At 50.0% G+C, this 22,742-nt stretch overlaps 1 protein-coding gene across 8 annotated transcripts in view; it reads right to left on the reverse strand.

Annotated features, from left to right (window-relative positions):
- DLG3 (discs large MAGUK scaffold protein 3) overlaps positions 1-22,742 on the reverse strand; it is a 1,213,683-nt gene that overhangs the window by 410,262 nt on the left and 780,679 nt on the right. The gene's annotated exons all lie outside the window — the stretch shown is intronic.

Below are 22,742 nucleotides of genomic sequence, written 5' to 3' on the forward strand. Positions count from 1 at the left end.
ATGTGGAGGTGACCTGGAGAGGGGGGCAGGATGTGGAGGTGGTCTGGAGAGGAGCAGGAGGTGAAGGTGACCCGTAGAGTGGCAAGATGTGGAGGTGACCTGGAGAGGGGGGCAGGATGTGGAGCTGACCTGGATAGGGACAGGATGTGCAGGTGGCCAGGAGAAGAGCAGCGTGTGGAGGTGGGCTGGAGAGGGCAGGATGTGGAGGTGGCCTGGAGAGGAGCAGTGTGTGGCAGTGGCATGAAGAGGGGCAGGATGTGGAGGTGACCTGGAGAGGGGCAGCATGTGGAGATGGCCAGGAGAGGGGCAGGGTGTGGTAGTGGCCTGGAGAGGGGCAGCGTATGAAGGTGGCCCAGAGAGGGGTATGATGTAGAGGTGGCCTGGAGAGGAGCAGTGTGTGGAGGTGGCCTGGAGAGGGGCAGGGTGTGGGGGTGACCTGGAGAGGGAAGCATGTGGAGGTGGCCAAGAGAAGGGCAGGATGTGGAGGTGACCTGGAGAGGGGCAGGATGTGGAGGTGGTCTGGAGAGGAGCAGGATGTGAAGATGACCTGGAGAGGGGCATGATGTGGAGGTGACCTGGAGAGGGGGGCATGATGTGGAGGTGACCTGGAGAGGGGGGCAGGATGTGGAGGTGACCTCGAGAGGGGGGCAGGATGTGGAGGTGGCCAGGAGAAGAGCAGTGTGTGGAGTTGGGCTGGAGAGGGCAGGGTGTGGTAGTGGCCTGGAGAGGGGCAGCGTATGGAGGTGGCCCAGAGAGGGGTAGGGTGTAGAGGTGGCCTGGAGAGGAGCAGTGTGTAGAGGTTCCCTGGAGAGGGGCAGGATGTGGAGGTGACCTGGAGAGGGAAGCATGTGGAGGTGGCCTAGAGAAGGGCAGGATGTGGAGGTGGCCTGGAGAGGGGCAGGATGTGGAGGTGACCTGGAGAGGGGCAGGGTGTGGAGGTGGTCTAGACAGGAGCAGGATGTGAAGGTGACCTGGAGAGGGGCATGATGTGGAGGTGACCTAGAGAGGGGGCAGGATGTGGAGCTGACCAGGATAGGGACAGGATGTGGAGGTGGCCAGGAGAAGAGCAGCGTGTGGAGGTGGACTGGAGAGGGCAGGATGTTGAGGTGGCCTGGAGAGGAGCAGTGTGTGGCGGTGGCATGAAGAGGGGCAGGATGTGGAGGTGACCTGGAGATGGGCAGCATTTGGAGATGGCCTGGAGAGGAGCAGGGTGTGGTAGTGGCTTGTAGAGGGGCAGCGTATGGAGGTGGCTCAGAGAGGGGTAGGATGTAGAGGTGGCCTGGTGAGGAGCAGTGTGTGGAGGTGGCCTGGAAAGGGGCAGGATGTAGAGGTGGCCTGGAGAGGAGCAGTGTGTGGAGGTGGCCTGGAGAGGGGTAGGATGTGGAGGTGGCCTGGAGAGGCGCAGTGTGTGGTAGTGGCCTGGAGAGGAGCAGCGTGTGGAGGTGGCCTGGAGAGGAGCAGCGTGTGGAGGTGGCCTGGAAAGGGGCAGGATGGTGAGGTGGACTGGAGAAGGTTAGGATGTTGAGGATGCCGGGAGAGGGGCAGGATGTGGGCATTGCCAAGAGAGGAGCAGCATGTGGATGTGGCCTGGAGAGGGTCAAGATGTGGAGGAGGCCAGGAGAAGGGCAGGATGTGGAGGTGTCCTGGAGAGGGGAAGCATTTTGAGGTAGCCTAGATAGGAGCAGCGTATGTAGGAGGCCTGGAGAGTTGAAGTATGTAGGAATGACCTGGAGGTTGGTAGGGTGTTGCCATGACCCAGAGATTGGCAGCCAGAGTATGGAGGTGACCGGAAAAGAAAAGGGTAAGGACATAGCCCAGAGATGGTACGGTGTGAACATGGACCAGAGAGGGGTAGGGTGTGGACGTGGATTGGAGAGGGACAGGGTGCTGACAAGGACCAGAGAGGGCCTTTGATTGTGACCCATTCACAAAGGGCAGGAAAAAATACAGAAGCTCAGACATTTGGAGGACATTTCCAATATTTAAAGAAGGGATTGACAAAGAATCCCTTGAGCACTCTTGGAAAAGTACAATGGTCCTAGTTTTTCATGAATAATCACGGAAAAACCCTTCCCCGAAACCCCCAAAGTAATATGGGTGTGTCCTCCCCCCCCCCACCCACACTGTCTGCCGTGAGGACATTTCAAAGTAGCATCATGGAGGGAATGTACCTGAAAATGTTTCTTGAACAGCCACATGCTGATTTCCATTTGCAGCTAAAACTTTTCAGGCACGCAAACAAGCCCATCTTAAAATGTACATTTATGAATACAGAATCCCCATATTTGCAAAGCCCCTAGGCAAGGGTAAAGGTCCGCCAGTCCTGATTCTTTCACTCTGGAGTGGGAGGCTGCCCTCCTGTGTGGATAAGTTGGGTGTACGTGGGAAGGTGCCTGGGTGAACTGGGGCCTGTGTTTCCACCAGGAAGTGTATGCCCGGTTGCAGAAGCAGCCTGAAAATATATCAGTGCGATGCAGTAATGTATTAAACAAAATGAAAAGAGGACATTTCTCCCTTAGGTTAAAAAAAAGTCGTTTGGGGAGATTAATTTAAATGAAATTTACCAGTCGACTCCGTGCCCACAAGGTGAGTTGCTGCACAAAAGCCACAACTATGGGCCTTGTCCTGAGACACGAGCCGGTGCATTCTGGGAGGGACAGCCCTGGTTCACCTCAGGTTTTAGATCACAGTGTGTGACAGAAGGAAAGAACTGAACTTGAAAAAAAAAGCACCTGAAATGCTGTGTCTCTGGTCACGTGGAGCTATCTCGTAACCTCAGCCTCACACAGCCCGACCCTCATGACAGGCAGCAGCGCGTGATTGCCCCAAGATCACACAGTGCGCCGAGTGCTGCCGGCTCACACCGCCTCACCAGGTCAAGCTCCAGCTCACACCCTCAGCCCTGCATTACATGGCAGGGAGTCACCCGCAGCCTGGGAGTTCATTCCCTGCCTCACCTCACTCCGGTGTCCTCAGCCTGGCAGCGCCCAGAGGTATGCCAGCCAGAGACAGGGCAGTGCCTGGCCAAGTGAGAGACACCACATTTCTGAGAGGCGCAAGCGGTGTCTCACTGTGTGAGAGTCACTTTAGTAATGCACCGTGGGCACAGTCAGCAGGCAGGGGCTGGGGACCAGGCGGGATGAACGAATGGAGGACTGGCACGTCCTTCTAGTTTACCGACCTTCGCCGCTTCTTTACATTACACGTGACGTCAGAGGGTCGTGTGATGACGTCACAGGCCCCACTGCAGAGTCCTCTCACCTGTTCGAGAGTGTGGGGCCATGCGCTGTTTGGGGAGGGGAGGGCGGGACCATGTCAGGCCCTGGAATCCCAATCAGTGATTATTAAGAGACTGTTTCTATGTAGAGTGATCGGATTTTAAATCCCCCAAAATGGGACATTTGCTAAAATTGAATAAGGACTGCAATTTTACTTCAAGCCAGCGCACAGAATGACAGCGCTCATCAGCGTGGAGTTACAGCAGAGGCGCTAAGAACATAAATAAAATGCGATTTTTAAAGCCAGTGTCATGCCTGTAAATTGCTTTCTTATAAGACCTGCTACTAACATAAAAACTCTCCTCCCATGGTTCCCACTCAGCCCCCGCTAAAGACCGGCTGCAGTTCCCGAAGTCTGGGGGGGCAGCTCGGGGAACACCGGGACTCTCCCGGCACATCCGGGACGCCTGGTCGCCCCCTTAATAATATATTCAGGCCAGGGTCCTCACACCTGTGTGTTCTGTGAGTATTTCTTCATCACAGATATTTATGTGGCGCCGCAGCGCCACCTGGCGGCCACTTCGTGCAGCGCTGGATGCTTGGAAAAACAGATTAGGTTTCATAGAAAACATCGTCTGGAAAGAGGTTCTAAAAGCATGGGGTGTCTGGAAGACTGCTTTTTTTTGTTTTTGTTTTTTTGGGGGTGGCGGGGTAGGAGTTTGCTTTAAATGAGCAAACCTCAACACACCGCAGAAATAATAGTGTAACAACAACCACACAAGAAACAACAGCAAGAGACCCCAGGAAGGGTGGGGGAACAACATAAACACCGGAAATAACTGTGAGACACCGCAGAAATAATAGTGTACCAACAACCACACAAGAAACAACAGCAAGAGACCCCAGGAAGGGTGGACGAACACCAGAAACACTGAAAATAACTGCAGACACCGCAGAAATAATAGTGTACCAGCAACCACACAAGAAACAACAGCAAGAGACTCCAGGAAGGGTGGAGGAACAACATAAACACCGGAAATAACTGTGAGACACCGCAGAAATAACAGTGTACCAACAACCACACAAGAAACAACAGCAAGAGACTCCAGGAAGCATGGAGGAACAACATAAACACCGGAAATAACTGCAAGACACCGCAGAAATAATAGTGTAACAACAACCACACAAGAAACAACAGCAAGAGACTCCAGGAAGGGTGGACGAACAACATAAACACCGGAAATAACTGCAAGACACAACAGAAATAAAAGTGTACCAACAACCACAGAAGAAACAACAGCAAGAGACCCTAGGAAGAATGGAGGAACAACATAATCACCGGAAATAACTGCGAGAGACCGCATAAATAATAGTGTAATAACAACCGCACATGAAACAACAGCAAGAGACTCCAGGAAGCATGGAGGAACAACATAAACAACTGCAAGACACCACAAAAAATAATAGTGTACCAACAACCACAGAAGAAACAACAGCAAGAGACCCCAGGAAGGGTGGAGGAACAACAGAAACACCGGAAATAACTGCAGGATACCGCAGAAATAATAGTATAACAACAACCACACAAGAAACAACAGCAAGAGACACCAGGAAGCATGGAGGAACAACATAAACACCGGAACTAACTGCAATACACCGCAGAAATAATAGTGTAACAACAACCGCAGAAGAAACAACAGCAAGAGACCCCAGGAAGGGTGGAGGAACAACATAAACACCGGAAATAACTGCGAGATACCGCAGAAATAATAGTGTAACAACAACCACACAAGAAACAACAGCAAGAAACCCCAGGAAGGCTGGAGGAACAACATAAACACCAGAAATAACTGCAGGATATCCTAGAAATAATAGTGTACCAACAACCACACAAGAAACAACAGCAAGAGACTCCAGGAAGGGTGGAGGAACAACATAAACACTGGAAATAACTGTGAGACACCGCAGAAATAATAGTGTACCAACAACCACACAAGAAACAACAGCAAGAGACCCCAGGAAGGGTGGACGAACACCAGAAACACTGGAAATAACTGCAGACACCGCAGAAATAATAGTGTACCAGCAACCACACAAGAAACAACAGCAAGAGACCCCAGGAAAGGTGAAGGAACGACATAAACACCGGAAATAACTGCGAGACACCGCATAAATAATAGTGTAACAACAACCACACAAGAAACAACAGCAAGAGACTGCAGGAAGCATGGAGGAACACCAGAAACACCTGCAAGACACCGCTGAAATAAAAGTGTAACAACAACCACACATGAAACAACAGGAAGAGACTCCAGGAAGGGTGGGGGAACAACATAAACACCGGAAATAACTGCAAGACACCGCTGAAATAATAGTGTAACAACAACCACACATGAAACAACAGCAAGAGACTCCAGGAAGCGTGGAGGAACACCATAAGCACTGGAAATATCTGCGAGACACCGCAGAAATAATAGTGTACTAAAAACCGCACAAGAAACAACAGCAAGACACTCCAGGAAGGGTGGAGGAACAACTTAAACACCAGAAATAACTGCAGACACTGCAGAAATAATAGTATACCAGCAACCACACATGAAACAACAGCAAGACACTCCAGGAAGCGTGGAGGAACAACATAAATACCGGAAATAACTGTGAGACACCGCATAAATAATAGTGTAATAACAATCATACAAGAAACAACAGCAAGAGACCCCAGGAAGGGTGGAGGAACAACATAAACACCGGAAATAACTGTGAGACACCGCATAAATAATAGTGTACCAACAACCACACATGAAACAACAGCAAGAGACCCCAGGAAGCGTAGAGGAACAACATAAACACCGGAAATAACTGCGAGACACCGCAGAAATACCTTACCTGGCATACGCAAAGTGAGGAAGCAGGCGGAGGAGACGGCGTTGATCTGTGATTTCATGGTGAGTCTGTTGTCAGTGATGATTCCAAGTTTCTGGCATGGTCGGAGGGTGTGGGTGTGGCTCCTAGATCTGATGGCCACCGGGAGCCGTTCCATGTGTTGCTGCTGTTGCCAAAGATCAGTACTTCCATCTTGTCTGTGTTCAGCTGCAGGCAGTTGTTCTTCATCCATGCAGCAATACTTGTCATTCACCTGTGGAAGCTAGTTGTAGGGTCAGGGGTTGTCAGTTACTGAGAGGTTGAGTTGGGTGTTATCTGCAAAGGAAATTATGTTAAGAGAGTGGGATCTGACAATGTTGACCGGCAGAGTCATATGTGTGTTGAAGAGCATGGGGCTGACGGATGAGCCTTGGGGGTGATCTCCTTGGGTTCGGAGATGAAAGGTGGGAGGTAGATTTGGGTTCTTCCGGTGAGGAAGGAGGTGATCCATTTGAGGTGTCCCCTTGGCTACCAATGTGGTGGAGTCTTTTGATTAGCATGCGGTGGGGTACGGTGTCGAAAGCTGCTGAGAGGTCGATGAGGATCAAAGCTGCTGTTGGTCCTCAGTTGAGGAGGGTTCGTATGTCATCGGTGAATGTGATCAGAGCAGTTTTGGTGCTGATTGCTGCGGAAGCCGGACTGGGAGGCATTGAGTAGTTGGTTCTGCTCCAGGTATGTCATGAGTTGCTTTTTGATGATCTTTTCCAGTACCTTTGCTGGGAATGGAAGCTGGGAGATTGGCCGCTAGTTTTTGGATTCGCTGGGTTCGGCGGAGGGTTTTTTGAGTAGTGGTCTGACTTCGGCGTGTTTCCAGGCGTTGGAAAATGTAGCGGTGTTGATAGGTGTTGAGCAGGATGGTGAGTTCCTGGCTGATGCTTTGGTTTCCAATGGTGAAGATGTAGTGCGGGCATGGGTCTGTGGGAGCTCCAGAGTGGAAGGATTTCATGGTGGAGCTGATGTCCTGGGTGGAGAGGATGTTCCAGGTGGTCAGTATGTGGTTTGTGTCGATTACAGTGGTGGCATATCTGGCGAGGAAGTCCGTAGGTGTGGGTTGGGGTTCGAAGTTTCAGTATATATGGTTGCGATGTTGTGTAAGAAGTGGGCAAGCTTGTCACACAGCTCCTGTGAGGGTGTGATGTTGTTCTCACTGTCAGCCAGGTTGGAGAATTCCTTAACGATGCTGAAAAGTTTCTTAGTGTTATTAACACTGGCTTTGATGCGTGTGGCAAGGGCTGTCTTCTTTGTTGCTCTCAGCTGGCAGTGGTACAGGTCGAGGGAGGTCTCGAAGGCTGCTCTGTCGGAGGTGTCCTTGCTGACGCGCCATCTCCTCTCCAGCTGTTTGCGGTCTTGTTTTGCTGTTCTGAGTTCTTGGGTGTACCAGCTTGCCTTTTTGGAAGTAATGGTGTACCAACAACCACACAAGAAACCACAGCAAGAGGCTGCAGGGAGGGTGAAGGAACACCATAAACACTGGAAATAACTGCAAGACACCACAGAAATAATAGTGTAATGACAACCACACAAGAAACAACAGCAAGAGACTACAGGAAGGGCGGGGGACACTGTAAACACTGGAATTAACAGCAAGATACTGCAGAAATAATAGTGTAACAACAACAAAACAAGAAACAACAGTGGGAGACTGCAGGAAAACATCAACAACACTAGAAAATACTTCAAAACTGCAGGCAGCATAGATGACACTGTCAAACACACAAGACACAGCAAGAAGAAGAGACTACACAGGCAATGGAAGAACTCCAATTATATGAACAATAACACAAATCTGGAGGGAGAACACTGCCAAACAGGCAACAACAACAAAATACTTCAGCAACTATGAGAAATGGCCCACCCAAAAAACAGCAAATGTTAGCGTGACCATGGGAAACGAGAGAACACCATTAATACTTGAATCAGGAAAAGGCTTCATCGTGAATGAGAATAGAAACCACACAGGAATGTGCAGGCAGAGTGGAGGGATAACAAACTAACCATAAAAATAACAAGAGCAAGAGAATCTAGGGATAATGAAAGATATCTCTCCAACAGGAAGATACATAGGGACTGGGAGAACAAATCCGCTAACCCCACAGGGAACAAAGGCAAAAGACAGCAGGAGGAATGGGAAAACTCAAACCACACAAGAAACAACATCAAAAGGCTGCAGGAAGATCACCGACAAACCACAAAGATAACAAGAATACAGGAAGAATATAGATGGCTCACCAACAGGAAGATACACGGGGACCAGAGGAACATTCCAGGTAACCCCACAGGGAACAAAAGCAAGAAACAGCAGGAGTAATGAGAAAACTGAAATCACACAAGAAACAATATCAAAAGACTGCAGGGGGGACACCGACAAACCACAAAGATAACAAGAACACGCAGGTAGGAACGGTGGACACCACCCACCATAGCAACTGCTGCAGGAGGAAAGCGAGAACATTTTAAACACATATGTAAGAAAAGCAAGAGGGAAGCAGTGAGACAACTGCCCACCTAAGACGCCACACATCAATGTCTCCCAGCCCCGCCCAAACAGAACAACCCTCCGGCCTCCCATGCTGTATGAAGCGTTGCATCTCACAGCTGCAGAGACTGCTCTGATGCAGCTGTCATTACCAGTAATTGCAAGAAGCGGGGACTGAAAAGAGCCATTTTGGAAACAAAACAATAACAAAAGACTTTTAAAAAAAAGATTAATAGACATGATATTCACGTCCTCTGAGACAAGGCGGCTGAAAGTGATTCCAGGAATGAGAGGCGCCTTCTTGGAACTCAGACAGAAGGAAGGCCGGACGGGGGCGCGTATGGAGGGGAATGTGGGGAGGGGGGTGCATAGCGCTTCGCACAGTTTCTAAGTGCTGCAGATAGCCAGTGTTGCTCATTTCAATGCTACTCTTACCGATCTCGAGAGGATGAAAGGCTAAAATGGCCTTGCCAAGACTCGATGTGAAACTGCCCCTGACAGAGGTCAGCAGTGAGCGCTCAATGTGGGGAATGCCTTTACTGGTAGATCCACACATTTCGGGGTTGTGAGAGTTTGTGTGGGTACGAGAGGGCACCTGCCTGCTACACAACAGACAGGTCATCAGTTCACCGGGCGAGACGTCACCGGCCAGGCCTGACCTTTTTGGGAGCAGTGCTACGCATGCAGGGGTAGGAGGCCTCTGCTTTCCATGTAACAAGTAAACTAAGGGCCTGATTTAAGCGCCCCTAGCGCCTCCTAGCGCCACATAACGGCATTACGCTAACGTGGCCTTTCAAGGCCAAAATCGCTGCTGCAAATTTACAAAGCGGCGGACTGCACCACTTTGTTACCCTTTGCGCCACATTATGTCTGTGCTAGGCATAATGTATGCAAAGGGGGCGTTCCCCCGTTAGGGGGGGGCCTAAAAAATGGCGCAAAGAAATCTCTTCAGAGCAGGCGTTCAAAGGAGGCTCCCATTGGTTTGAATGGGCCTCGGGTGCTTTGCAGGATTAGCGTCAACATTTCTGATGCTCATCGTGCAGCGTGCTGAACTAGCGTCAAATTCTGACGCTAGTTCCTTAACTACCGCCATGGTGCGCCGTATATTAAATACAGCGCACACGTTGTGGAGTTAGGGGGGTGCTAAGGGGCGCAGGAAAACTGGCGCAGCACTGGGTGCAGCTCCACTTATCATAAATCTGCCCTAAAAGTGCCTGAAAACACGCCCTACTCACCAGACCAAAAGCACTTTCCAACAGTCCGTTCAACAAACCCATGCAGTAATGAAAGTGACTCGGTGTGACCTTTGATCCCAGGTAACCTCATGAGAAGTGACCTCACTCGAATAGTGTTTTTTTTTCTTCAAAGGAAAATCTATATTAAAACTCGCCTGGCTGCAGTGTGTCAATAAAGTTTCATAGGTAACAAACAGCAATGGTCCCAGACTAGTGTTCACATGCCATAAAGCGCTACAACGCCGTGTTCAGGGAAGCAAGCAGTAAAAAAAATACAACACAATACCGGAAAACTCAGGTACTAACCTTCCTCTGGTTCAAAGAACTGTGCTCCCATTGGTTAGCTCACAGCTGGGGCAAAGCAGGATAACGGACCGGAAGTACATGTTTTGTTCGGGCCGGACCGGAAGCAGACCACATGCAGGCTTTCCTGGCCTGGCCATCACCTGGTCTCCAGAAAGCTCTCAGCTTTCCTTCGTCTTAGCCACCACGACTGGGTTTTTTATCCGTCTTGTGGAGCTCGTAGCACTGAATTTATAACACAATAAACAGCACTATGGGGCATAGTTATTAATTTGTCACACAATGACAATATGTAACGCAGGACCAGGGGGAGCGTGCCCTTTATGTAATGCAGGCCCAGGGGCAGCGTGCCCTATATGTAATGCAGGCCCAGGGGCAGCGTGCCCTATATGTAATGCAGTCCCAGGGACAGTCTGCCCTATATGTAATGCAGGCCCAGGGGCAGCGTGCCCTATATGTAATGCAGGCCCAGGGGCAGCGTGCCCTATATGTAATGCAGGCCCAGGGGCAGCGTGCCCTATATGTAATGCAGGCCCAGGGACAGTCTGCCCTATATGTAACGCAGGCCCAGGGACAGTCTGCCCTATATGTAATGCAGGCCCAGGAACAGAGTGCCCTATATGTAATGCAGGCCCAGGAACAGTCTGCCCTATATGTAATGCAGGCCCAGGGACAGTGTACACTACATGTAATGCAGTCCCAGGGACAGTCTGCCATATATGTAACGCAGGCCCAGGAACAGTCTGCCCTATATGTAATGCAGGCCCAGGGACAGTGTACACTACATGTAATGCAGTCCCAGGGACAGTCTGCCATATATGTAACACAGGCCCAGGAACAGTCTGCCTTATATGTAATGCAGTCTCAGGGACAGTCTGCCATATATGTAATGCAGACCCAGGGACAGCGTGCCCTATATGTAATGCAGGCCCAGGAACAGCGTGCACTGTATGTAATGCAGGCCCAGGGACAGTCTGCCCTATATGTAATGCAGGCCCAGGGACAGTCTGCCATATATGTAACGCAGGCCCAGGAACAGTCTGCCTTATATGTAATGCAGTCTCAGGAACAGTCTGCCTTATATGTAATGCAGTCTCAGGGACGGTCTGCCGTATATGTAATGCAGACCCAGGGACAGCGTGCCTTATTTGTAATGCAGACCCAGGTACAGCGTGCGCTGTATGTAATGCAGGTTAGAACATTCATTCAGTTGAATCGAACAAAGACTACAACTCCCAGAATGCAATGATAAATAACGTCACAGGTCACTGTACCGATGTTATGGGCTCATCTGGTAACCTCTAGAGCCGCAGCCAAAAGGTGCATCAGAGCCTCAAACAGATGCTGATTTACAGAATCGTGGGCTGCAGATGTGTACGGCAGAAATAACAGGGTTCCATATGACTAACAAACAAGTTCCACTCTAGGCATTTCAAGCATCACACATAAAATAATGTATTTCACAGATGTCTACAATGCAGAAAGCAATAATTTATGTTTACAATTGCAGCAGGTTTTAAAAAATTGTTTTAGTCAGGACTCAAAATAAAAGCGAAGCCTATTGTTTTTCCCAATGCTTGTTTTATTTGCAAGAGCGGTGCTTTTAGTGGTGCGTAATCATTTGCCACCTTGAAGATCGGTGGGATTTAGTGAGCCTGGAGTCTTGTATACATGTCATCTTTAACTCGAGGACCTTCCCATTCAGGCCTTGATTACAACCCCCCACCCCATTCATTCAGATGAGCTGGAAACTTTAGTAACGCGCCCCATCTGAGGTAAAATGTCCGGTAAGTTCGCAGATCTCTTGTCTTTTCTCTGGAGACTTCGGTTGGTGAAAGAACCCAAAATCTGTTGAGAAAATGTAGAAGTGCCAGGAGAATCGGGACCTAAATAACTAATTCTATTGGTAATTACTTATTTCCAGGGTGACCTAAGGACCATTTCCATAATCCCAATGATCTCTCTAATAACCCTTTCTACACTCTTCCCTCCTCTATCCCGCCTTTGACTCATTTCACTCCTATGATCTCCCAAATAACACTTTCTAGACTCTTCCCTCCTCTGTCCCTCCTTCATCCTAATCAATGAAACAGACTCTCACGTCCACCCCTCGAATTAACAATTTATATTCCCCTGCACTAATTCACCACTAATCCTTTAGGCTCCGGAGTAGCGTGCTACTCACCGAAAAGTGCTTCAATGCCTCGTCAGGGGTAGTAAGTGCAATATAACTCAGCCACATGGATCTGTCGGTAGCCCCGGTACTGGTAGCTCCTCAGGCGGAGTTAGCGTTGTGAACTACCGCTGAAGGAGGCCCTTAGAGCAGGCCCAAGATCTTTTGTCTGTCTCGATCGCAGCACTGATGGGACAACATCTAAAGTTAAGGCACTTTGTAAATGATTCTCACTGGACAGATTCGACTTTGCCAATTGCTTACAATCCTCTCCCTTTGCAACAAAGCCACGTTTAGCCCTTTAATTGCAATCTGCTGCCCTCTTGTGGCCCCTCCAGGTGTTGCAGTAAGGCAGGCTCGCCTCCAATCCCCACTCGCGCTCTCTCTCGTCTCACCCATCCCCCTTTCTTGAGCAAAGGGTGGATCTTGAAGAAAGCAGTGCTTAATTTGTAACAAAATATGCGGTGTGACTCTTGTCAGAAGATTGCTGCAGCTTTAACCACCCACTGCCCCAGCTAAGGACTATACCTACACAAACACTAACCATACGAGAATGATAATTCAGACCATTCCAGGCCCCCAAAGCTATAAGAATGGCTCTGCCAGTATACATTGTTTTTAATGTATACTGAATTAATAAACAGACGTTGTTCTGCTGATCTCTAATTTATACACACAGCGCCATCATGTGGCAGACTGTCATAAGTGCCAGTGTTCAATATGAAGAGCTGGTGCCAAGCACCGGAAACCAGTGGCTCAAATTAAGCACTAGAACAATGTGATAGCTCTGTCTGCTAAAATGGACATCAATGGACATTTATTGCCCCTCTCCACCGTCCTTTTCCATCATTGCTTTACTGGGTGCAGTCTTCCTTTGACTCTGTCGTTTACCTCTCGCCCTCTCTCCCCTTGTCATGTATTTTCCTCCCTCCACTCTCTGCTGAGCGCCTGTTAGAAGCAGTCTGTACAAACAGGAGCCAGGCTGCCACTTCCAGTATAAACAGGTGTCCGCTGAACACAAACACTGCCTGCTCTTGGGAAGTGAGCCCGTGGGCGAGAAATGAAGCCATGGGCAACAGGCGGGATCTCTGTGCCCTCAGAGGGCAGTAAGCCTGCAGAGACAGAAGCTGGCACTCGTGGTCTCTCAACAGAAGTGAAATAGGGGATCGCCCAGGGCGCCCCAAAGTTGAGGGGAAAAAAAACAAATAAATATAACACCAATTATCAGCCAAATCAAGTTTATAAGTTTTTCCACTGCAGTTTTCTTTTTTTTTCCTCTGAAAACATCTGGCTGTAAAAATCTAGCAAATAGTGCACAGGGAAGAGCCAAGAATATAGGAAAAACATGCAGGATTGGGACACAACTGCAATTCATGCATTTATTTTCCATTTCCAAGTCGAAAACTCAAAACTGGCTGGTAATACGCAATGCACGATGTCTGTCGCGACAGCGTCGGTAATACGGGGGCTCTATTAACAAAGCAGTCAGTAGTGGGGCGATACACATATCCCCCTGTTTTTATTCTATAACTAGTGCCCTCTCTAGTTTGACATTGTGTGTCTCGCTGTTAAACGCTTAAGACGATGCAGGACATGGGGTTTGTCACATTCCACTCCCAAAAAGACTGTGTGGAAATAGGGGTGTGAGAAACTGGTACAATTTGCTATAGCATAATTATGCAAATTTTCTGAAAAGTTATGTCAAACTACGTGTAATTATGTGAAATTTATCTCACAATGAAACAATTACCAAATGGTCTGTTGTGTAAAAATTCAACTCGAAAATGTAATTTTGCGTTGATTTCTAGCTGCTTACCTAAAAACCCCACTGCAGCTTGCACTCAGATTTGCAGTTTTGCAGTCAAAAATTACCTGAACGGTATGTCACATGTTAAACTTTTTCCCCGAAATTACACAATGTGGTGTAATGTGTAATGTTGGTAATTTTGCATACATTTTCTTATGAGAAATTACCAAAATGATGCCGGGGTCAGTAACACTGTAATGCGCATTAGGACAGAGGTAGAACTGCATGAAACTCCGCACCATTACTGAGGGATCTCACTCCAAAAGCTGTCCCAGTACACCTTTGTACTGGGACACGCTCACTTTTTCTCTCCAGAGGTTTTGCAGACCCGCAGCGGTGTGGGATCAGAGTGGGCCTGACGTGGCTTGCTTCTTCAGGGTTGGACCGCCCTGTGCGCCGCCCTCGGACGACGCGTAGGCACATCCTCGTGCTGCTAGACCTATCAGCAGTCTTTGATACCATCCACCACCCCCTGCTCCTTAAAAGGCATCACTCAAACCATCCTCCGGTGGCGCTCATCTTTATCACTGTGGACATCAGAAACTTGACCAACTCAAGTCCTACAGATCCTACGGACGAGGATCCTACGGACGAGGAGGTTGCACAAGGCTCCACCCTTCCACCCATATCTGTAATGTGTACATGCAGCCTTGTGACCTCTTCGGGCATCACAATCTATCAGTATTCTAAAAAGAACCAGCTCTCCCAATGGATATCAGCCCAAGTCACGCACCGCTTGAGCCCCAGCCAATCCGAGACTTCTCTGGTGCACCTCGCATGAAATCTGACAAAACTGACTTGTTTCTCCTTCAATGAGGAAGCAAGCAAAACTGAATCCAATTCTGGCTCTGGTACACATCTCTAGGCCAGTGGTGCCCAACCTGAGTTCTGGGGACCCCCAGGGGTCTGTGAAGCTTTCTCAGGTGCTCCGTGACTGCTTAGAAAATTAAATATTATTAACAGATTAATAAAGTGTATATAAATAAAGTGGCTAAATGTACAATTGAACATTTTAAAACATACTGTGAATGTCAAGGAATTTGAAATTGAAGGCTAAAAATTAAATTAGTACCCTCAGATTAATTTGTGGGAGCAGCGCAGGCGCGTCAAACAGAATATAGGGGGTGATTCTAAGTCTGGCGGGCGGCGGAGGCCGCCCGCCAGACTTCCCCCCTCCAGAATACCGCACTGCGGTCGGAAGACCGCTGTGGCTATTCTGTGTTTTACACTGGGCTGGCGGGCGACCGCCAAAAGGCCGCCCGCCAGCCCAGTGTAAAACTACCTTCCCACGAGGACGCCGGCTCAGAATTGAGCCGGCGGAGTGGGAAGGTGCGACGGGTGCAGTTGCACCCGTCGCGAATTTCAGTGTCTGCAAAGCAGACACTGAAATTCTTTTTGGGGCCCTCTTACGGGGGCCCCGCGACACCCCATACCGCCATCCTGTTCCTGGCGGGAGAACCGCCAGGAACAGGATGGCGGTATGGGGTGTCAGAATCCTCCATGGCGGCGCAGCTTGCTGCGCCGCCATGGAGGATTCATTTGGGCAGCGGAAAACCGGTGGGAGACCGCCGGTTTTCCACTTCTGACCGCGGCCGAACCGCCGCGGTCAGAATGCCCAGCGGGGCACCGCCAGCCTGTTGGCGGTGCTTAGAATGACCCCCATAGTATGGACGATGTGTGGCATTGGATTTAGAAAAGCTCCAATCTTCCTATTATTTTTTTATTTTATTTATATTTGTTTGCAAATTAAATAAAATGTGTTATCATTTGTGTATGTGTTTGGTGAATGCTTCTTTGTGTATTTTTTGTGTATCGTTTTGTGGTTCAAATCATTGACAATGTTTAGGCCGGAGTCCTCAGCTTCCAGTAATGACTCAGTGGGGGGTCCCTGGATTCTAATAATGATTCAGTGGGGGTCCTGGGGTTCCAGTAATAATAAAGTGGAGGTTCACATAAGTCAAGAGGTTAAGAACCACTGCTCTAGGCTTTCGCCTCGAGTCTCATCTCTCATTCAAGTCCCTGTGATCAGGGTCAGACTGTAAACAAACGTCAGTCCTGGCAGAAATCTTCCAATCAGACCCACGCTGCAAGAGGTTGTAAGTATGAGTGTCATAGGAAAATGGGGGGTCATGGCAGCCCATCCTGCTTTGAAAGGATCCCCCTTTCCTGCAGCCGACTGAAGAACTGGCAGAGTGGCAAAATGGCCAGTGAGTCCCCGCACGGGCCAGGACGGCGCAGAGCTTGGAGCAGTGAGGTTTTTAAAACAAAGTGCAGCCTTTCCTGGTGCAAACAGCTTTTGCCCACTGCTAAACATCTTGGGCCACATGTAGGTAGCTTTTTGCACGTCGCAAACAGCGAATTCCGTTGTTTGCGATGTGCAAAAAGCACATCACGATGCACAAACCCCATTTTGCGATTCGGTAACCTGGTTACCGAATCGCAAAACAGGTGTATGACTCGCAATTAGGAAGGAGTGTTCCCTTCCTAATTGCGACTAGCAGTGCAATGTAGGATTGTTTTGTGACCGCGAACGCGGTCGCAAAACAATCGCAGTTTGAACCCATTTAAATGGGTGCTAACCCATTCGCAAAAGGGAAGGGGTCCCCATGGGGTCCCCATCAACCCACCCTCACTGACCTGCGCTGACTCCATCTCCTGTAACCACATCACCCCACCCTCACTGACCTGCGCTGACTCCATCTCCTGTAACCACATCACCCCACCCTCACTGACCTCCGCTGACTCCATCTCCTGTAACCACATCACCCCACCCTCACAGACCTGCACTTACTCCATCTGGCAGCTCTTGTAACCACATTACCCCACCCTCACTGACCTCCGCTGACTCCATCTGCCCCCCTTATAACCACATCACCCCACCCTCACTGACCTCCGCTGACTCCATCTGCCCCCCTTATAACCACATCACCCCACCCTCACTGACCTCCGCTGACTCCATCTGCCGGCTCTGCGCTGACTCCATCTGCCGGCTCTTGTAACCACATCACCCCACCCTCACTGACCTGCGCTGACTCCATCTCCTGTAACCACATCACCCCATCCTCACTGACCTCTGCTGACTCCATCTGCCCCCCTTATAACCACATCACCCCACCCTCACTGACCTCCGCTGACTCCATCTCCTGTAACCACATCAGCCCACCCTCACTGACGCTGACACCATCTGCCCCCCTTATAACCACATCACCCCATCCTCACTGACCTGCGCTGACTCCATCTGCTGGCTCTTGTAACCACATCACCCCATCCTCACTGACCTGCGCTGACTCCATCTGCCGGCTCTGCGCTGACTCCATCTGCCGGCTCTTGTAACCACATCACCCCATGCTCACTGACCTGCGCTGACTCCATCTTCCGGCTCTTGTAACCACATCACACCACCCTCACTGACCTGTGCTGACTCCATCTCCTGTAACCACATCACCCCACCCTCACTGACCTGCGCTGACTCCATCTCCTGTAACCACATTACCCCACCCTCACTGACCTCCGCTGACTCCATCTCCTGGCCCTTGTAACCACATCACCCCATCCTCACTGACCTCCGCTGACTCCATCTCCTGTAACCACATCACCCCACCCTCACAGACCTGCACTTACTCCATCTGGCAGCTCTTGTAACCACATTACCCCACCCTCACTGACCTCCGCTGACTCTGTCTCCTAGCCCTTGTAACCACATCACCCCATCCTCACAGACCTGCGCTGACTCTGTCTCCCATCCCTTGTATTCACATCACCCCAACCTCACTGACCTGCGCTGACTCCATCTCCTGTAACCACATCACCCCACCCTCACAGACCTGCACTGACTCCATCTGCCGGCTCTTGTAACCACATCACCCCATCCTCACAGACCTCTGCTGACTCCGTCTGCCGGCTCTTGTAACCACATCACCCCATCCTCACTGACCTCCGCTGACTCCATCTGCCGGCCCTTGTAACCGCATCACCCCATCCTCACAGACCTCTGCTGACTCCGTCTGCCGGCTCTTGTAACCACATCACCCCATCCTCACAGACCTCCACTGACTCCGTCTGCCGGCTCTTGTAACCACATCATCCCATCCTCACTGACCTCCGCTAACTCCATCTCCTGTAACCACATCACCCTATCCTCACTGACCTCTGCTGACTCCATCTGCCTCCCCTTGTAACCACATCACCCCATCCTCACTGACCTCCGCTGACTCCATCTCCTATAACCACATCACCCCATCCTCACTGAACTCCGCTGACTCCATCTCCTGTAACCACATCACCCCACCCTCACTGACCTGCGCTGAGTCCATCTCCTGTAACCACATCACCCCACCCTCACTGACCTGCACTGAGTCCATCTCCTGTAACCACATCACCCCACCCTCACAGACCTGCACTGACTCCATCTCCTGTAACCACATCATCCCATCCTCACTGACCTCCGCTAACTCCATCTCCTGTAACCACATCACCCCATCCTCACTGACCTCCGCTGACTCCATCTGCCTCCCTTCCCTTTGTAACCACATCACCCCATCCTCACTGACCTCCGCTGACTCCATCTCCTATAACCACATCACCCCATCCTCACTGACCTCCGCTGACTCCATCTCCTGTAACCACATCACCCCACCCTCACTGACCTGCACTGAGTCCATCTCCTGTAACCACATCACCCCACCCTCACTGACCTGCACTGAGTCCATCTCCTGTAACCACATCACCCCACCCTCACAGACCTGCACTGACTCCATCTCCTGTAACCACATCATCCCATCCTCACTGACCTCCGCTAACTCCATCTCCTGTAACCACATCACCCCATCCTCACTGACCTCCGCTGACTCCATCTGCCTCCCCTTGTAACCACATCACCCCATCCTCACTGACCTCCGCTGACTCCATCTCCTATAACCACATCACCCCATCCTCACTGACCTCCGCTGACTCCATCTCCTGTAACCACATCACCCCACCCTCACTGACCTCCGCTGACTCCATCTCCTGTAAGCACATCACCCTCACTGACCTGCGCTGACTCCATCTCCTGTAACCACATCACCTCATCCTCACTGACCTCTGCTGACTCCATCTGCCCCCCTTATAACCACATCACCCCACCCTCACTGACCTCCGCTGACTTCATCTGCCCCCCTTATAACCACATCACCCCATCCTCACTGACCTGCACTGACTCCATCTGCCGGCTCTTGTAACCACATCACCCCATCCTCACTGATCTGCGCTGACTCCATCTCCTGTAACCACATCACCTCACCCTCACAGACCTGCACTGACTCCATCTGCCGGCTCTTGTAACCACATCACCCCATCCTCACTGACCTCCGCTGACTCCATCTGCCGGCCCTTGTAACCACATCACCCCATCCTCACAGACCTCCGCAGACTCCGTCTGCTGGCTCTTGTAACCACATCACCCCCTCCTCACAGACCTCCGCTGACTGTGTCTGCCGGCTCTTGTAACCACATCACCCCATCCTCACAGACCTCTGCTGACTCCATCTCCCACCCCTTATAACCACATCACCCCACCCTCACAGACCTGCGCTGACTCCATTTCCTGTAACCACATTACCCCACCCTCACAGACCTGCGCTGACTCCGACTCCCAGCCCTTGTAACCACATCACCCCACCCTCACAGACCTGCGCTGACTCGGTCTGCCAGCACTTGAAGTGCTTGTACTCACTCATTTTAAGGGCTGCACCTCTGCAGACATGTGTTGGCACTCTTCCATTAAAAGTAATACCCCTTGCTGAGGCGTTTTGATACTTTTCCACTAAAGGTACTATACCCCTGCTGAGAAGTGCCAGTACTCCCCCATCAAAAGTACTGCATCCCCATGAGAAGTACTGGTACTCTCCCATTAAAAGTACTGCACCCCCATGAGCAGTATCGGTACTCTCCCATTAAAAGTACTGCACGCCCATGAGCAGGATCGGTACTCTCCCATTAAAAGTACTGCACCCCCATGAGCAGGATCGGTACTCTCCCATTAAAATCCCGCACGGCTGCTGAGAAGTGCCTGTACGCTCCCTTTCAAGTGAAAGAAGTGCAGGCCCGCATTGCCCATTTAATTCCCTGTGAAAGTTCAGGTCGTTGTGTCAAAATGTATTTGTGAAAATCCAGCGGCACAAGTAGGAAAGGACCCAAAAGAGAAAGGTCCTGCTACTCGCCCGTGGCCTTGGGTGACACCTCCAAGCCTACTGGCCAGGAGGGGTCTAAAGGGTTCCCTGTTATTGACTCACTATAGCCCCTCCTCCTTCTGACAAGCCCCGCCCACAGAACACTGACCACCGAATACCCGGAGGTGACCCTGCGCGGGTGGAATGTTACATCACTGAACGCATAGGAACTCTGAAAAATGCAAGCGTCACGCGAAGAACACGTTTAGCAAAGGACCACGCCCTCTCAGCAGGAGGTGGTAAGGGGGTGGTGTGGAACTGGTGGAGAATTGTGGAGCACACGGTCACACGTGTCACTAAAGCATGGTGCGGCAGCGCACTGTCATTTACAAACCACAGTTTTTCATTGAAATTTCCACTACATTTGCACAGACACACAGTTCTACTGATAAAACTATAAACAGTGGACAAACAGTAATGTGAAGAAATTGGGTTTCATTGAATATTTGTCATTTGTGCATCACTAAGTAAAGGGTCTTTATTTGTTTTTATCCTATTTAAATTTGTGTTTCCATTGCACTTCAAAATTAGGAAAAAAGTGTTTCACTTCTGTTTTCCTAACTGGTTATATATTTTGAAATATTTGTACAGTTCATTTATTGGTATTTAAATGTTGTTTGGTGTTAGAGGACACTGGCATCATTCAGCCTTTCCGTTCACACCAGCCAGATTGTCTCATAGTTCACTTTACAAAATCCTTTCACTTTGCAGCCACAGAAAGAAAAGTAAACAACATCTCAACATTAAAAGAAAAGGCAGCAATTAGTCAGCAAACAGACTGTCATTTGATCTCTGTCTTTTAAGACACAGCAAATGTGACACGATCAAAATAAAGTTTAAGGTCATCTTTAGTGTTATTCACCTTCTGAACTCCAGCGTGGTTATCTTGGGGCTGGTGCAGCACCACCTCTCCCCACCCCCACTTCCAGCACCTAAACCTGTCATAGGGCTTCACGCATACCACACTCTTCTGTACTTACTTCTCTACTATGGGGCAGGTTCTCGCCTACAAAAAACTATCAATTAGAACAAGTGTTGTGGGCAATCCCACATGGGTGGGCTCCATCCGTGGTTCCCCTTGTTTGTAGGGGGCAAGCGGGAGGTGGTTCTGCGGTTAGCCCTCAGCAGGGAGACAAGCTGGGTGCTGTCTCTGAAGAGGGCTCTTGAATGTCCAAGCTTGGCAGGCAGGAGATGTAACCTGGTGTGTGCTGTTTCCTGTCTCTAAACAGGTATAAACAACTGTGTAATGGTGGGTGGTTAGTGGAGGGTGGGTGGAGGTGGATTGGTGGTTGGAGGTGTGTGGTTGGCGGCAGGAGGGTGGTGGTGGGTTGGTGGTGCGGGTGGTGGTGGTTGGAGATGGGTGGTTGGTGGCAGGTGGGTGGTTTTAGGTTGGTGGTGCGGGTGGTGGAGGATGGTGGTTGGTTTCAGCTGGCCACAACTTCCAGGTAGACAGTAGCAGGGCCAGGAGAAGGGGTCACGGATCACGTCACAGGAGTGGCTTACCCCACTGTTCTTGCCTCAAGCTGGCAGCAGGCCACAAAGTGATGAGCACTGCCAGAGTGCCAATGCCAAGGGGTCCTATTTCTAGATCAAGACCTACCCTTGTCCACAGCATCCTAACTGATGCTTTAAAGAGGAGTTTGGGTGTTTGGAACATGCCTTTGTGATTGAAAGGTACACTATAAGTCCGCCCCATAGTAGTAGGGTGGGTTTGAGGCCTTCGGGGGGTTTCCTATGCACGCTACATCGAGAGTAGGCCTGGTTCTGCTGAGTGAGATGTAGGATTGTTAGAAGGTGATGTGCCAGAAACAAAGGGCAGCACAGGAAGGGCTTTGGTTGAAAGGGTAATTGAATAAAGACAGGCTCTGTGGCCAGAACCAGACTGAGCTTCTTCACTCTATGGCTGACCCCCAGGCCCACCACAAACCCACTCATTCACTCCTCTCACAAAAAAGGCAATAATCACACCTCATTGTGACCCACAACATTTTAGGTATAAATTCTACATGTTTATTAAAGAGTGTAAAAGGACATTTAACCATTGAAGAATGAATTTTAAAAAACTTACAGTCCCAGCTAGCACATTCACTAGGAGTTCGGTTGGACACGATATAATCCGAGACCAAACTCCAAATGTGACCTCCAGAACGTGGCATAATCCTTCAGATGAGGCCTTACTAGAGATCTGTATGGAGGTAGTGCACTGCTCTTCATGTACTCTAAACTTATTTCTTCCCATATTCACATTCTTGTCGCTGCCCCATTCCCATGTCAGGAATTGTCCACTTTGACACGGTTCCTTTTGATGACCACAAGTTCCTTGTCTTGTTTAGTGACCACTCACTCTGCAGCTACCACGCCCAAGGGACATCTGTGCCACTAATCCACAGCGCACCATC

This window comes from Pleurodeles waltl, chromosome 2_1 (genome assembly GCF_031143425.1).
Source record: "Pleurodeles waltl isolate 20211129_DDA chromosome 2_1, aPleWal1.hap1.20221129, whole genome shotgun sequence".
In the NCBI taxonomy this organism is placed as follows: Eukaryota; Metazoa; Chordata; class Amphibia; order Caudata; family Salamandridae; genus Pleurodeles; species Pleurodeles waltl.